The sequence below is a fragment of the Pseudochaenichthys georgianus genome, chromosome 15 (genome assembly GCF_902827115.2).
Source record: "Pseudochaenichthys georgianus chromosome 15, fPseGeo1.2, whole genome shotgun sequence".
Lineage (NCBI taxonomy): Eukaryota > Metazoa > Chordata > Actinopteri > Perciformes > Channichthyidae > Pseudochaenichthys > Pseudochaenichthys georgianus.
In genome coordinates, this window is record NC_047517.1 from 27,705,203 (window position 1) to 27,724,393 (window position 19,191).

Sequence of the window (19,191 nt, forward strand, 5' to 3'; positions counted from 1 at the left end):
AGTGCGCCAGGCCGCCGTGCGCACCACATAGCAGGACAGCGCGCGCACAGGACAGAGGAGATGAGACGTGGCTTCTTCCTCCGACCTGTAAGGAGGGGGTAATAAGCCAGCCAGGGTGATCACTCTCAACTCTAAAAGAGTTGTGATGACCTTAGGCATGAAGCCGGGTTAGGGCGTAAAACAGCTGAACTGCCATCTCCTTGGATCCGGAGACCTGACGGAGCCACAAAGAGAGCAGACAAATCACTCACCCTTTTCTCTGATAGAGCCAAAAGCAGTACTACTTTGGCTGAAAACAGTTTAAGGGGAACCTGATCAGGTTCAAATGGGGCTGCCGCTTTGCTTTAGTGCGCATAACACCAAAGCCAAATCCCACTGAGGCGCCAGTGTGTGTGACACCGGTCTGAGTCTCCATACTCCTCGCATACAACGGCTGCTGCGTTCTGCGAGCCCCTCGGTTAAATTCGCCGGCAATATACATTGCTCTGATGGAGAGCAACGTGTGTGCGCGCCAGGGGCGGACTGGGACTACAAATCAGCCCGGGACTCTCGACCGGCTCACTTCGGTACCGCCGGCCCACCGCGGTACCGCCAGTAAATACCGCTAGTAAATTGTCGACGGACGGGTAGACAATTTACTAGCGGTAGACATTAAGGGTAAATAATGTATAACTAGCCCGGAGCATTCGTCCAAAAAAAAAAATCGACTAATAATGAAGAAAATTAACACATTTCTTGCAATAGATTTTTTTTTTTGGACGAATGCACTAACTACATTACTACTTGTACTACAACATTTTAATCATCAGTTCTTCCTCATTTTCCTCAATTGTTCATATTTGGTTTATTAAAATAATGATATTGTGGTCATTGTTAAAAAATGTCTGCTATTATTATTATTTGTATTGCACTTTCTGCCTTCCTGTCATTAGGAGTTAGACATGTAATGGCTATGTAATTGATTTGATTAGAACCTGAACCTTCATTATCCTAAACTGCTGGGACATTTCGCCAATACCTTTATATTGTCGACTCTACTCTTCACTTACTTGTCAGCATAGGTCGGCATTGATGTACAGAGCCGACAGAAGACGTTGTTTATATTGGCATCATATGGAGAGGTGCAGCCAGTGACGCGTCCTAAAACCAGGAAGTAAGCTGCTGGTTCCCTCGACAAGGGTTTTGGAAAATAGCTGGAAATAAGGTATGTGGAAAACAAACCTGTTTGATAAATGCACGTTTTGTTCAGCCGGATAATCTCCACATGTCTACCCTACTTTTATCATTTTCGAATCATAAATCGAATCGATAGATTATAAAAGGGTTTTAGGACGCGTCACTGCAGCCAACTCCATCAAGCAGACTGAAACTTTCTCTCCCTCTTCTTCTCATACTCCCTGTCACTCTCCTTTAACTCCTCCGGTGACTTTCTTTTATTTGAAGATTGTTTTTTTCTAAATTGCTAGTCAAAATACCAATACCACAGGACAATTTTTTTTTTAAAGCAATATTTTTAGTGTCCCGAGCGGGCAAGTGGAAAGTACGTTATGCTGGCCCTGGGTGTCTAAATAGAGCTTCCGGGTCAGCGGGCCATTTAATGTCGAGCCCTGCCGGTTACCGGCCGGCCCACATCGTCCGACCGGCCCACTTCAGTACCGGCCCATCGGGATTCGTCCCGAACGTCCCGATGGCCAGTCCGCCCCTGGTGCGCGCCCAGAACAGCAGCCGCCTGGCTGCGTTCAGAAGCTGCGCGGATCGTACTCCTCCCTGGCGATTGAGGTAGTCTGCTTCCATAGCCGTGGCCTGTTGTCTGTGCAAATCAACACATGTTTGATTGTACAGCAACGGGGCGACTCCCCCGTTCTTTTCCGAGATTTAGAAAAATAGCGGGAGTAAACCGCGCAATACACTGTTCCTGGGATAACGGTGTTTCTTGTATCCCATGGAACTGCTGGGGGGAGAGGCTTCTCTGTGATGTGCCGTAATGGTCGTCATGGTGACGAGCCATGCTATGGAGTTAGATTTGGGTCAATATTCTAGCGCGTAAAACAAGCTACTCACGAGCGGAAAATGTGCTTTTACACGCGCATAAAATGACCCTCGCGCGCAGATTAAACCCCCGCGAGCGGCTCTGCGCCCGCGAGTGGCTCTGCGCCCGCGAGTGGCTCTGCGCTCGCTCGTGAGAGAGACAGCCGGCTATGGAACGCCCTTTGCGTCACAATTCGCGCGTTTATTCGCGCGTAGTTTCGCGCGGATTAACGGGGAGGTCCGTTTATTCGCGCGAAACTACGCGCGAATAAACGGGGAGGTCCGTTTTATAAACGGGGAGGTCCGTTTAAGTTCAAAGTCTCAGTAACCAATCAGTGAAGAGCAAAACCAGACCAAAGCAATCTGTAGATGAAAAGTTCCTGACATTGTGAGGCTGGAAATTGTACGTTATTCCAGATTCAGGGGACTATGTATTACATTGGCTTTCAATATAATAAATATATCAATCAATATAACCTGCCTTCATTGTCTTTTAAAATAAAATCGCCTTACCTTATCTTACTGAAGTGAAGGGTATTTATGTCTCCTTAAATCACCTTTTAAAAGTACTTCTTATAACATGGCATGTTGGCACATATCAAAATGATCAGTCTCTGGTCTTGCTAGAAATGCAATGTCACTCACCTTAGAGCCACTGTCTTATGAGATACTTAGCTTAGAAATCAGATGTTTGGAAAACTTAAAAACTCTTGTGAAAACACAGATGTACTCATGTCATCCATTTTTTTTGGTGTTTCAGTTTTGTTTTACCAACGTTTTTGGTTCACAAAAGTAGTGAAATATAAAATATATATATATATGTGTTGTTCATGTCTAAATTAGAATTTGGAGTAAAATAGTTCTATCACTCTACTTTCACCACAGAAAAGTTACATCAGGACTGATTCATGACTTCATATTCCATACTGGGGTTCATGTGATGTGTACAAATACAAATTGAGCATTACAACTTTTTTTTTTCAACCAACTATTTATGTTAACATAAGAAACTGTAAAATCTCAATATTTACAATACAGGGTTCATACACTTTTCACCAGTGATTTTAAATGACTCTTTCATGTGGCTAGCATGCAGTGCCTCACTCATATTCGAAATATTGAATATGTTACAACACAGTTTGCATTTAGCACGTCTTGGGTCAATGTCTTTTGATAACCACAATTGGTACTTATTCTTTAGAAGCCATACATTGTTGAAACTGCACTTCCCTGGCTTCTTTATATCAAATAGTAGCTCCTGTAGACTAGAGGGCGTGATTTTAAACATCTCTCACCAGCTAAACACTGCCACAGTTGCCATTTTACGTTTCATTATACGATACAGTATTTATTATCATTATAGTATTACTATTTCGGCGATTAGATAACATATAAATTATATTTGATGCAACTTTAGTTATATTTTCATGACTTTTCCAAAACTTTGGGAAAAATATTGCATTCCATGACTTTTCCAGGTTTTTAATGACCGTACGAATCCTGAAAATATCAGAACTTTCTCAACCAACTATTCATTCTAAATGTAAAGACAGGGGGAGCAGTGCCATGGTCTTTGTCTGTCTTCCAAGACAGTGGGTCTGGCTGCTGTGTAGGTGATGGTGTATGGGCTGCTGGTGGCTGTGGCGGCGGGAGGGAAGTGTGCTAGGCGAGACTTCTTTGCTGGCTGGGATGATCGTGATGGCTGTGGTGGAGGCCTTTGAGCCACGGTAGATCTTGACCTGGGTGCAGGCACAGATGGCGGTTCTTGCTGCAAGGCCCAGGCAGCTGTGAAATGGGAAAGAAATATAGGACAATAATTACTAAGTTCATTAAAATATAAAGTTCAAGTGGAATGTTTCTCCCCTCTCTCTCTCTATTTAACTATGTTACACCCACACAATGAAAGTACACTATTACTGTAATATTTACCTATCTTCAAATGGATCCTTGTTGTTGTTGCTGTATTCTCCAGGTTCTGATGCTCCATCTCCACTGCTGCTAGTGCTACAAGTCCGCTGTGCAGAGCTGCATATTGCATTCCATGACTTTTCCAGGTTTTTAATGACCGTACGAACCCTGACAATATCAGAACTTTCTCAACCAACTATTCATTATAAATGTAAAGACAGGGTCTTTGTCTGTCTTCCAAGACAGTGGGTCTGGCTGCTGTGTAGGTGGGGGTGATGGTGCATGGCAGGGCTCGAGCATAAAGACGTCCCATCGTAGAAAAATAGTGTCGGGGAGGATACGAATTTGGGACGAGTTAAAATAAAAATACCCTGCTAACTCTACTACAAACGGCGATGAAAATGAAACCGACTGCACGTTTTGTGTAGCACACAGTTATTAAACCTCCTTGTCAACATAAACACCATGATAAACACACACGCACAAAACATTCAGACTGCGGCCACACGAGGACGAATTTGGTCGTTTGCGTTACTGTTTAGTGTCATATAGACCGTTCGGCCACACGAGGACGACCGAATACGGCACTAAACGACTGAGGAAACGATAACGGGTCCCAAGGTGGATAGAAAGGCATACGCAACTCTCTGGGGGGTCAAACGGCTCCGTGTGTACGCCCTATCCGAACATTTTCAGATCACTGATAGTGATTGCGCAATAGCCCCGCCTCTCCCCACCTCTGCTGCTCACCTCCGCTTACCCCGCGCCATTGCTGAAGTGTTTCGCCACCAACAACAACAACAACAATGGCGGAGTTGCTATCGTGCTCCGGACGCTATTGACCATGCTACAGTTGTTTGTGCAACATCTACAGCAATAATGATGAGGCAATAGCCCCGCCTCTCCCCACCTCTGCTGCTCACCCCCGCGTCAAAGTAAACTGCACCCTGAATTCAGATTATTTATCTTTCTGTCCATGGACCTAAACGCGAGTGAAGTCTAATCTGACAGGACGGAGACACGCAGCTCTGCTCACCTGCAGCTCCTCCCGCTGCAGCAAAACACACACTTCAAGTCAGATCATCGCCCTTGGCTATTTTAATTACCTCTCAAACTCCCTAAACTAGTTATAAATATGTTTATTTTTACAGTCGGCCGGGTCACTGATTACTGGATCAGCTGCTGCATGAGACAGACACTGGCGCTGTCCGAAGAGAGGGAGGAAAAAGAGAGGCTCCGTGTATTTTATTATTATATTATATAGAGTCGTTATTCATTTGTTTTAAAGCTCAATAAATAACAAAGAAGACCTTTGACCGGCACTTTTATAATTTTGTCCGGAAGATTTAAACTTTAATACACGTTGACTGGCGAAAAACGCTGCCCGGTTCCCTCGGCCCCCACCGCAGAGAATAAACAGAAGGGCAACCATGACAACCTTCTTCTTCGCTGCTTTTGTGGAGGAAGTTACAGCGCCACGTACAGACTCCTGCATATGTACTGCAGCTTCTCCAGCGGTTGGAGCTAAACGGAGCGGTCTCGTGTGGACAGACACTATCCGGATAACTATTGCGTGTGGATGGAAGCTTGTTTGTGATTGCGTTTGCGTTAATCCTATGCGCTTAGCCGTTTTCGTCCTCGTGTGGCCGCAGCCTCAGAAACCCTCGAAATACACACATGTAGCTACAGCTGGCTGTGCCCGCAAATGTGCGGGTCTAGCTATGTTCTGTTCGCGGGTTGAGTGATGTACAATCCCGTGGAGGAATTCTGAAATGCTTTACCGTTACATCACAAAAACGCACAGCCGAACCAGACCCTGGAGCGCCGGCCTCTTTATTTACTTACTCCTCTTCATCCCCTATGAGTAATAAGGCTGAGAAGAGAACCCTCCTCCATCGTATTTAGTCCTTAGCAATATGCTGCCTCTCCCCATGTAGGGATGGGTACCGAGCCCCGGTGTTAAACGGGCCCCGGGCCAGAATTATTAAAGACAGTGGTAACGTGAAGCTATGACGTAATCTGACTTTTTATCGGTACTGGAGACATTTAAAAAATATATGTCATATGTATTATTGCTACATACACATTATATTGCAGTTTTAGTTTCACCAACTCCATTTCTAATATGCAATAAGACTACAACATGCGTCTATGATGTATTTTCGAGCTTTCCAATCCAGACGAGATCTCTCTCTCCTGTCTGGGTGCGAGGGGGCGGGGCAGTTTGTAAAGGTCTCCTGACTGTCATCCTGGTTAGTGGTTACTCTGGGTTCTGTCTTCAGGACACAGTGTTGGATTGTTTGTTAATTGGATGAGTAATTTTCTCATTTGTGTGTTTGTTTAAATATATTTGGCCTTTGTTTATGTGATTGAATGATTTACTCAAATAAAAAGGTTGATGAATTATCATCTAATGATTTGTATGATGTTTTATTTATGTTAAAGGTCACTTTGAATGATTTTAACTTATGATAATGTAGAAACACTAACATTTTAAATTCGGGACGGTACACATTAATTTCGGGACGGCTTATATTGTATTTCGGGACGGTTCCGGGAGGATGGGGAAAAAAGTTAGTCGAGAGCCCTGGTGCATGGCCTGCTGGTGGCTGTGTCGGAGGGAGGGAAGTGTGCTAGGCGAGACTTCTTTGCTGGCTGGATTGATCGTGATGGCTGTGGTGGAGGCCTTTGTACCGAGGTGTATCTTAATCTTGTGGCAGGCAGAGATGGAGATGGAGATGGAGGCTGCAGGTCCTTGGTGGTGGTGGCTCTGGTGAAGGCCGTTGAGCCACGGTAGATCTTGACCTGGGTGCAGGCACAGGCACAATTCTTGCTGCTAGGCCCAGGCAGCTGTGAAATCGGAAAGAAATATAGGACAATATTAACTACTAAGTTCATTAAAATATAAAGTTCAAGTGGAATGTTTCTCAAGCACAAATAACAATGCACAACTCAAAATAAAATGGGGAGCAGGGCTCGCAATTAACGATTTTTTTTTTAAAGTAAACTTCAAAATGGGTGTTATTTGCAAAGTCATTGGGCTGTCAAATCATAGAATGCATTCTACGTCATCCACTCTGCTGCTGACTGCTGCTAGACTCGCGCCAATGCAACGGTCACGACAGTTAAAAACAGAAGAAAGAAATGCTGAGGTGGTTGAATAAACAGCCCCCTGTTGCAAGCCCCAATTCTGCCGACTCCCGAAACGAAAACATCCCAAGTCCTGGTCATGATGCACCGTCTTCCATTGTGGTAAATTAGTTGTCTTAAGTGCCAATGTTAGTGCTAACTAACGCTAGCAACTGAAGTGTGCCTTACAATGCATACAAACGTCCTAAAATGCAGTGTCATGTTCTTTTGAAGTTTGTGAAAATGATGTGAAATACAGTTGATCAGAATAAGAGGTGAAGCCTATCATTTTTATATTTTCTTTGTCAGCCAGTCAGTGACCAGGCTAGAATCTTTAGCTGCAAAAACGTAAGGCATTTAGCTAATCATTTAGCTTTTCATCTTTTTTTAGTGTTTTACTTTTTTTTGGTCAAGAACGTCAGTCAGATTGGGTGACGATTAGAAAGGGGGTCGCAAGGTAATTTTAGTTTGTCAATCAACTCTGGTATGACAATAATGTGTCATGTTAAGAGAGAGTAACGTTCCAGTTGTTTTTGTGCCTGGGGGGGTGGGTGAGTGAGAGCAAGATGATTGACATTCATGAATGAAGATAGAAGATCAATTTATATTCCTATAGTACTACTGACGACTTGTGAGGATAACTTGTAACTAGAACTGAAAACAGATACATTTATTAAACTGTATTATGGAACTTCTGTTTTTTTATTATCATTCATACCACTTTTATTGCCAGATAGAGGGTTCCGATCATAAAACACAGAGACCATACAGCCATACCATATTGAATTGAAAAATACAAATCAGAATTCTTCAATGTTGACAGGACAATAATAAATTAGTCTGGATATTGAGAAACAATAGAAAAACATGTCTTAAAACAACTCTCTTCCCTTCTACTCTAGGAGAGGCAACAGATCAGTCTAATATTCATATGTTTAAAAGAATAAGTATTTTAAACTTACATGGTGGACCAGAGTCTATGGTGTGATGATTAAGTGACAAAAAAGTATCAAATTATATGTATTCTGCATAATTGGGGGGGGCGACGATACAAATTTAAATGTGGGACACTGCTGGTTATATCCGGGACAATACAAAGTAGAATTCGGGACAGTTGTGGGACACTGAGGAAAAAAGTTAATTTTGAGCCCTGATGGGGAGGTGGGACAGGAGTCTCTCTCTCTCTCTTACAAACTATTTAACTAAACCCACACAATGAAAGTACACCATTACTGTAATATTTACATTTACCTATCTTCAAATGGATCCTTGTTGTTGTTGCTGTATTCTCCAGGTTCTGATGCTCCATCTCCACTGCTGCTAGTGCTACAAGTCTGCTGTGCAGAGCTGGTAATCAGATAATAAGCCTGTTGAACAGGAGAAAAGAATGAAGCAGAGGGAAAGTTGCTGCCGTTTGTGTGGTTGTCCTAGCCAGAATTTATTAATCACATTAATAAATACACTTACAAATTATATCCGTTTTCTCTATTTATGTATCTCTGCGTTGTGTTGTGTGGTCGAATGAATATGACTTCCTTTTTGCCAACCAGCTTTATTATCTGTGCAAACAGAATATAAGGAAATGGCTTCACCAGCGTTCTACCTCAATACTTCTCCTCAGTGAGGCCTGAAGCTAACTGAGAATGTAAAAATACATTTAGCCAATCAAAATAACTATGTCTGACATATTTCGTTTTCTATTAAAAAATAGACATAAATCCACATGCCATATTATGACTTTCATGAGGGATTAAAGCCTTTTTCATTTACAGTATATAATACAGTGATAACAGATAACACACACAACCCGACTGTACTCACTTTAACATGGCTGTTGTACAGGCACAATATTAGCATAGCATTAGCGCTTTTAAATAATATGAACAATTATGACCTCAGACCAGCATTTCACATATTTATACAAACAGAATAAACTTGAAATGTAAGCCAGACTAGTGCACGGGACTCATACACATAGTAGAGCTACATTATCCAGGGAGCCTGTGTTAAAGAAGCTAGCGGACGCTATTATCCATTAGCTACACGCTAGTGGCGTAGCTCACAGAATGACATTAAAGTTAACTACACATAAAACAGTTTCAAAGACACTTCTTAGATCGAAATATGACATAATCTGTGTACACACTACTAACCTGTTGAACAGGAGAAATGAATGAAGCAGAGGGAAAGTTGCTGCCATGTGTCTGTCGTCTGTGGTCTTCTTCTTCTTCTCTCAGACCGGAAGTGAGGCTAAGAACGGCGAACTTAAAGATAACAATACCATTATCACTCCTAGGGGTGACTTTATGAACTGCAAACAAATTATAACATTATAAAATGCCTTTAAGGCAGCACACTGTTTGAAGCGCTGCACATTATATAAACTAACGTTACACACGGCAACGACATTAACTGCAAACAGTCGTGACTTGTGTGAAGTGTAACATTAAACAATATATTAACATATTAAATACAACATTTATGACACCATTCGTTCCACTCTCAACCCTCTTTCCAGCGCTGAGATAGGCTACAGCCATACCAAGAAATGGCTTAGCCCCCACCATGAAAAATGATGTTAAAGTAAGCAAAATAAAGTCCGCCAACTCGCGGAGTAAATTGCACAGACAGCGGTTAGTCAGATTGAGTTCAGCAGCCACTTGTCTGGAAATACCGAAAACTAGAAACGGTTTTGAAAACTTTTGTCACGTAGTGATCATCTTCTCAATAGAACATCTTTGATAATGTCTTCTGGCCAATCAGAATCAAGATAACGGCGTGATGTTGTTGCAGGAAGTCCCGACGGAGAATACGTTTGCTGTAGTACATCGATACAACATTAGGTGTTGATAGAAATCAACACGTAATGAAATAAGACCCCACGGTTTGATGATTGATAGGTGTGTGGGCTGTCTTTCATTTTGACACACAGAACAATGTTATAATAAACATACATACGTATGTTAAATGGATATATCCCCCTTCTTTCATTTATCTTTCCATTCCCACAACAATATACATAAAGAAATGGCATATTTTGGACATAGTTCGAATGGTGATTAATCATGATTAATTAATTTTTAAGCTGTGATTAATCTGATTAAAAATTGTAATCGTTTGACAGCCCTAATATATATATATGAAAACAAGAGGGACATAATATCACAAAACAATTAATTATGATGATTATTTCAGCCATATGTATAATAGTGTTAATATCTATGAGATTTAAAGTAATAATAATAATAATAATTACCTGCAAAAGCACTAATAACAATACAATAATGGCAAAAATAACAATTCGATATATAGTACAAATCAATCATTGTCATGTGAAGCAAGGAGTGGTTGGACCCAAATGCAGAGACTGGAGACAGCAGAAAACTTAACAAAAATGTATATTTAACAGGCAGAACAGGAACTCAAGTAACAACAATCAACACGGAAAAAACAGAACTTCATGACATCGACAAACAAGGAACCGACAAGAACAGGACAGAAAACCAGGACTTATATACAAACAGGGTGACGAGGGGATGAAGTGCAAGTGGACACACAACACAGTGTAGTTCCCAGTGTATGCCATGGCACACGTGTATGACATACATGGTCTTAGAACACCAAATGTATAACTTTATCAGTTTTAAAAAATAAATAAACGAACCTGAAAACGTGATCAATTCCCAATTATGCCCAGGTACTCACAAGAACATATCCTGGATGTCTGAGAACATCCAGAGATTACATTATAAACTTAATTTTAGCCTCTTCTCCTCATTGGAGTCAAGAATTACTGTCAAGCTCACCAAGAAACAGCATCGCGTATGAAAGCTGAATGAAAATGGATAGATACATGTTGAAAAGCATTGTAATTAGTAAAAGAAACAAGACCATTTTTTAAACTTCATGCAGATATTAATAGCATTTCAAGCTGTGCATGTTCTCAGGCAGCAATGCACTTTGTTGCTTTCCTACAGTATGTGCTTATGTTCCGTGGCACTAATGAACAATGTTAAACTCAGGGATATGTTTTGTAATATATCAATGTCAACACATTATGTTTTCTTTAAAAACACATTTCGTGGCTATTATTGAATGTCCCCATGAGGTCTGGACTGTTATTTGTCGAAAACACATCCCAATGGATGACTATATAAAGCCCAGTCACCGTGGCAACGTGCAGGCCACGAGCGGGGCTAGTAACTGCACAACATCAATGACAGAGACCATTGTTTAAACAAAGTAATTTATTTAAGGAAAATTCACTCGAATACTACAACATAAAAACTACACACATATATACACGGCACACTAGACACATGTGCAAAGTAGTAGTTTTAAAAAAGGCAATTAGTGTGAGTTCAAAGGCCAAAGAACAGCCTGCGGGGAGCCGCTGGGAGATATGTGTCCGTGACAAAATCAGACAACATTCAATGTTGCCATGAATGACGGTATATTTTGGATGACGTCCAAGATCTCCTCTACGACCAGCAAGAGGACCAGCCTGCGGTGAGTTGCTCCATGTCCTCATCGCTGAGCAGGTGCTGGTTTCAAGGTACGGTGACCCTCTCTGGCTCCTCCTGAGCATCCTCTCCTGCATCAGCTCTACCCTCTCTCTCTGGCTCCTCCTGAGCATCCTCTCCTGCATCAGCTCTACCCTCTCTCTCTGGCTCCTCCTGAGCATCCTCTCCTGCATCAGCTCTACCCTCTCTCTCTGGCTCCTCCTGAGCATCCTCTCCTGCATCAACTCTACTCTCTCTCTCTGGCTCCTCCTGAGCATCCTCTCCTGCATCAGCTCTACTCTCTCTCTCTGGCTCCTCCTGAGCATCCTCTCCTGCATCAGCTCTACCCTCTCTCTCTGGCTCCTCCTGAGCATCCTCTCCTGCATCAGCTCTACCCTCTCTCTCTGGCTCCTCCTGAGCAACATCTCCTGCATCAGCTCTACCCTCTCTCTCTGGCTCCTCCTGAGCATCCTCTCCTGCATCAGCTCTACCCTCTCTCTCTGGCTCCTCCTGAGCAACATCTCCTGCATCAGCTCTACTCTCTCTCTCTCTCTCTGGCTCCTCCTGAGCATCCTCTCCTGCATCAGCTCTACCCTCTCTGTCTGGCTCCTCCTGAGCATCTCCTTGTCCTCCACCAAAGAGGCTCTGCATGGCAGAAGTGGTCTGGCCCTGCCGTTCCAGGCAACCTTGGACAAAAAGTTGTGTGGGACTCTGGTGTCTTTCGGTCCTCAACCCATGATTGTTCCACTGCTCCAAAAACCCCGTAGGTCATGGTTTATGCGTGGGAGATAGACATAATGCAGGGCCCACATGTACATTTCATTGTCTATGTCTATTATGCCTTCACTCTCCAGGAAGTTGAAGAGGTCGTAATAGACATTGCTCACACCTCGCCACAGGTCACCCCAGAGCTGTTCTATTCTCTGGTTGTGGGTGCTTCTTCCACGGAGAGCACTGCCTCTGTGAGAGCATCTGAAGATGCTCATCAATAGGCAGACAGAGTTGTTTTCGCCCCTGGTCGGTTCTGACCCTCGAGGGCATGTTTATTCAATTAAATGTCAAACTGTATCACAAAATCCTCTCATAAGCTAAGGGTCTGACAGGCTTGTGGTGGGGGAGGGGTAGAACATGAACAAAATTGAAAAAAGGTGTGTGGCGCTCCGAGACTTTGAGAGTGTGTTGCTTAACTTGTGTGGAACCCGCGTGCAAAATGTGGGGACCCTGCGACCTTCGACAAGGTCAAAATCGAGGTCAGAGGTAAAATTTGCATGTCGACAGTACCCTCGACGGTGCAAAGGAATGTCCGACGGCTTTGAGCTTGGTCTTGTTGGATCCGGCTCGGAAGGTACATGCAGATTGATGCCTCTGGTCCAACTAAATGTCAAAGGTTACGCCTTAAAATGTAACAAAACCTTCCCTTAAGGCCTTTTGAGATGCAACTGCTGCATGAGTTTTTAAAGGACTCTGGAAAGGGCTAAAGAGATACTTTTTCACAGGGCATTGTTTTTGCCTTAATGATGGACAAAAAACAAGAATAGACCTGAATAGGGGGACACAATCATGTTTGGACCTCATACTTGTGACGGATAGTTTAGTTAAATCGTGTGAATGGTATGTAAAAAGTGACTGTACCATAGGAAGTGATCATTACCCAGTAACATCACACTTGTGTAAATGGATGGAGAAGATGATAGTGTATAGACTATCACATGTCTTAGAACAAAGAGGGTTACTGAGTGGAACGAGTGGTGTCATAAATGTTGTATTTAATATGTTAATATATTGTTTAATGTTACACTTCACACAAGTCACGACTGTTTGCAGTTAATGTCGTTGCCGTGTGTAACGTTAGTTTATATAATGTGCAGCGCTTCAAACAGTGTGCTGCCTTAAAGGCATTTTATAATGTTATAATTTGTTTGCAGTTCATAAAGTCACCACTAGGAGTGATAATGGTATTGTTATCTTTAAGTTCGCCGTTCTTAGCCTCACTTCCGTTTTGAGAGAAGAAGAAGAAGACCACAGACAACAGACACATGGCAGCAACTTTCCCTCTGCTTCATTAATTTCTCCTGTTCAACAGGTTAGTAGTGTGTACACAGATTATGTCATATTTCGATCTAAGAAGTGTCTTTGAAACTGTTTTATGTGTAGTTAACTTTAATGTCATTCTGTGAGCTACGCCACTAGCGTGTGGCTAATGGATAATAGCGTCCGCTAGCTTCTTTAACACAGGCTCCCTGGATAATGTAGCTCTACTATGTGTATGAGTCCCGTGCACTAGTCTGGCTTACATTTCAAGTTTATTCTGTTTGTATAAATATGTGAAATGTTGGTCTAAGGTCATAATTGTTCATATTATTTAAAAGCTAAAGCGCTAATGCTATGCTAATATTGTGCCTGTACAACAGCCATGTTAAAGTGAGTACAGTCGGGTTGTGTGTGTTATCTGTTATCACTGTATTATATACTGTAAATGAAAAAGGCTTTAATCCCTCATGAAAGTCATAATATGGCATGTGTATTTATGTCCATTTTTTAATAGAAAACGAAATATGTCACAGTTATTTTGATTGGCTAAATGTATTTTTACATTCTCAGTTAGCTTCAGGCCTCACTGAGGAGAAGTATTGAGGTAGAACGCTGGTGAAGCCATTTCCTTATATTCTGTTTGCACAGATAATAAAGCTGGTTGGCAAAAAGGAAGTCATATTCATTCGACCACACAACACAACGCAGAGATACATAAAAAGAGAAAACGGATATAATTTGTAAGTGTATTTATTAATGTGATTAATAAATTCTGGCTAGGACAACCACACAAACGGCAGCAACTTTCCCTCTGCTTCATTCTTTTCTCCTGTTCAACAGGCTTATTATCTGATTACCAGCTCTGCACAGCAGACTTGTAGCACTAGCAGCAGTGGAGATGGAGCATCAGAACCTGGAGAATACAGCAACAACAACAAGGATCCATTTGAAGATAGGTAAATGTAAATATTACAGTAATAGTGTACTTTCATTGTGTGGGTTTAGTTAAATAGGTTGTAAGAGAGAGAGAGACTCCTGTCCCACCTCCCCATCAGGGCTCAAAATTAACTTTTTTCCTCAGTGTCCCACAACTGTCCCGAATTCTACTTTGTATTGTCCCGGAGATAACCAGCAGTGTCCCAAATTTAAATTTGTATCGTCGCCCCCCCAATTATGCAGAATACATATAATTTGATACTTTTTTGTCGCTTAATCATCACACCATAGACTCTGGTCCACCATGTAAGTTTAAAATACTTATTCTTTTAAACATATGAATATTAGTCTGATCTGTTGCCTCTCCTAGAGTAGAAGGGAAGAGAGTTGTTTTAAGACATATTTCTCTATTGTTTCTCAATATCCAGACTAATGTATCATTGTCATGTCAACATTGAAGAATTCTGATTTGTATTTTTCAATTCAATATGGTATGGCTGTATGGTCTCTGTGTTTTATGATCGGAACCGTCCATCTGGCAATAAAAGTGGTATGAATGATAATAAAAAAACAGAAGTTCCATAATACAGTTTAATAAATGTATCTGCTTTCAGTTCTAGTTACAAGTTATCCTCACAAGTCGTCAGTAGTACTATAGGAATATAAATTGATCTTCTATCTTCATTCATGAATGTCAATCATCTTGCACTCACTCACTCACTCACTCACTCACCCACCCCCCCCCCCCCCCTCCCCCAGGCACAAAAACAACTGGAACATTACTCTCTCTTAACATGACACATTATTGTCATACCAGAGTTGATTGACAAACTAAAATTACCTTGCGACCCCCTTTCTAATCGTCACCCAATCTGACTGACGTTCTTGACCAAAAAAAAGTAAAACACTAAAAAAAGATGAAAAGCTAAATGATTAGCTATATATCACTTAAATGCAACACTTATATATACACATATGGACCACTTTACCATTCAATCTCGTCCAACTGATTTTGCTGCCGTCTCTCCTCGGCTCTTGGTAGTTCAGGCATTTATCAAACCTGGCAACCCCGGGTTTCCTTGCAGCTGTCAATCAAAGTCCAGTGGCTCCGCCCCAAAGTGCCAGAAACTTTTCACGCGCGCGTAGACAGACTCCGCGAGGCTGACACTCCCGCGAGCGAGCAAGAAGGCTGTTTCTCTCGCGAGCGAGCGCAGAGCCACTCGCGGGCGCAGAGCCGCTCGCGGGGGTTTAATCTGCGCGCGAGGGTCATTTTATGCGCGTGTAAAAGCACATTTTCAGCTCGTGAGTAGCTTGTTTTACGCGCTAGAATATTGACCCAAATCTGACTCCATACATGCCATCGCCGCTGCCCGTGAGGCAAAAGGGCTGCGAGGGAGTTTCCACACGCTGCATTTCACTCCGTCTCTCATCATGAGGCGCGTACACGCCCAGAGGATGAGAGGTGTGTGTATGCTGTCCACACGAGGCGTTATAACGGTGCTCGTGGATTTATTATGACCGTGTGTAGGAGGCATATCTGGGACAGAGGAATGCCGCGAGCTCTGCAGTTTATAAAGGCTTCCTAATGACGTCACGGGATTTCGCGGCAGCCATGTTGGAGTACCACTCGTACCACTCTACTGGCGGGAGCGTTCAAAAATGGCGAAAATGAAAGGATACTACGAATCACTAAACCCGGAGGATAAGACCGTTTACAGAGACAAATGTGCGTCGATTGGTTCGGTGGACCCTTATTTGATTCCCGTTAATGATTACAGCACCGACATAAATTCATAGCCTTCACTTTCCTACTTTGATATCGTGAACTACCTCGTTTTTTCGCCTATTCCATTGTACACCATGGAGGAAATGAAGGCGTACAAAGGACTCGATGCACATAACCAGTTCACATCCGGGTGGATCCGCGACGTTTGCGTTGCATATCAAGCAGATGTGGCTGTAATAGCTGGAAAAGTGAGTACATATTTCGTGAGGTCCTCTTCAGCTGGCTTTTTAAATATCCCTAAAGTCCCCCAAAATAAAATGGGTGAGGCTGCTTTTATCCACTACGCTACCAAGAAATATCAGAGGCCAACTCAGTGGACATTTTTAAACACCAGCTTTGTATTTATGTTTACTTTAATTTATAGGGATATCGTTGCATCAATAAACTTAGTCTTGTGTCTTATTATTTATTTTTATTATCATACCTTTTACCTCCTCCTGTCTCTTAACCTGTTCAAATGGTATATGTTGTTGCTATACTGCATGTACCTGTAAAGGTCTTAACATCTGATCTGAGGGGAATTTCTTGTGGTTTATTTTTAATTTGTGATGTGTGCCATTTTGTAAAGCACTTTGAGCTACACGTTCTTTATGAAAAGGTCTTCATAAAGCACGTGTAGTTCAAAGTGCTTTACAAAATGGCACACATCAGAAATTAAAAATAAACCTTTATAACTAAAGCTTTATTATATATTGCAATATATTTAAATTACAAAAGTTGTGAACCTATTCTTGGTTGTCAGCTTCTGTTATGGGCTACCTAGCATAGGAATATGACAAGAGCTGACCACCCACTGGTTGTGTAAACAATCAGTATTTGAAAGTAAAGTTGGACCAAAATATTGGTGGTTCTAAATAGTCAACAATCCAATAATATTTTTGTATTTCATTTTTCAGGTATTGCATTCTCAGAGTATTGGGCTGCCGCCAACATGTCCGTGGGTACTGATGAAGAAGGATGGTGCAGTCATCACAGCTAACTGCAACTGCAAGGCTGGTTTGGGATCGACATGTAACCATGTTGCATCTCTCCTGTTCTACATTGAAACATCTGTACGGATACGTGATGCCAAGACAGTTACCCAGGAAAAGGCGTATTGGCTTCTACCTGGATCAGTGAAGGATGTAACACCTTCCCCTGTTGCTGACATTGACTTTAGTTCGGCCAAAACCCGAAGGAATCGTTTAAGCCAAGCAATTGACAGTCTTGGTGATGCAGCTAATTTAACAACAACAACAACACCACCACTTTTACGTCACTCGAGGGAAATTCCAAAAGTGACAGATGCTGAGCAACAGTCTTTCCTGGCATCACTGAAATCTACTGGAAGGAAGTGTGCAATATTGACAATCTCAGCTCCACACAATGACGATTTTGTCCCAAAAGTGACTTTGTCAACATTTCCTAAGCCGCTTTCTAGTTTAAAAAGTGAGAACTGCCTAGAAATGGACCATAAAGCGCTTACAGAACATTGCCAAGGGATCAATGTAGCTATCACCAAGCCGGAGGCGGATGTCATTGAGAAGGCAACAAAAACACAGGCCAAATCCAAACTCTGGTATCGATACAGAGCTGGGCGGATTACAGCATCTCTTATGAAGGCAGCATGTTCAACAAGTGCAAGTAAACCATCGCTTAGCTTGATTAAAGCTATTTGTTACCCAGAAGCCACAACATTTAAAACTGCAGCTACTGAATGGGTATGTAATCACGAGAAATCAGCACGTGAAGATTACATTACAATTATGAATCAACATGACAGTTTCATTTGCCAGGATTCTGGGCTCGTGTTATCGCCAACATTTCCATATTTAGGTGCTACTCCAGATGGTGTTGTGTCCTGCAAGTGCTGTGGTGTAGGTGTTTTGGAAATTAAATGCCCCTACTGTGTTGCTGCACCGTCAGACCATACATGTCTGGAATCACGTGATGGACAGGACAGGCTGAAGAAGACCATGCCTATTTCTATCAAGTGCAGACCCAGTTATTTATATGCGATGTTGAATATGCTGACTTTGTTCTGTGGGTGAATGGAAAGATTCATCTTGAACGCATAACCCCAGATATTGACTTTTGGGAGAAGGTATACCCCAAAGCTCATGAATTCTTTCAGAAGGTCATTCTCCTCGAGTTGAGTGGGCAATTCTTCACCAGAATTCCCAGTGCAACTACACCAGTCTCCATTACTGCACCAAAAAGGCCTCTCTGCCTGATACCAGACCCTGCTGTATGTGCCACTCTGACTCAGCCAACCGATACCCAACCACTGGTACCCAAATGGTGCCTTTGTCGTGGAGAGGAAAAGCTTCCCATGATAGGATGTGATAACACAAATTGTGAAACTACCTGGTTTCATTTTGAATGTGTTGGTATAACAGTTGCCCCCAAAGGAAGCTGGTATTGTGACAAATGTCATCAGCATGTCCCCTCTCAAAAGAAACGGAAGTATTAATCAATCTGAATGACAGTGTATATATTTGTGATTATATATATGAGGTGTTTTGCACTTTGTGTGTATGGTTCTGTGAATGTGTTTTGAGAAAATAAGCCCTGCTTTCAAAAAATGTGTTTTAGCATTGAAAAAAACTGTAATATGGACACAATGTTAATGTATCTCTGTTATGTGAGGTGATCTCTGCAGCTTACAGTTAAAGGAGCATACTTATTTTTCACCCTTTTTCAATGGGTAAATTGGAAACCTGTAATAAATATAATACTTTGCCCTTTCAATTGTTTTTTTCCAAATGTATTTACCATAGACTGTATATATAAAGGTATTTACCCAAGCTTGAATATTCTACCAGTACTATTCTAGTGCGCAGTGCAGGTCTGAAACCACATTCAAGCAATTTGGGATGTGTCCAATCTGAC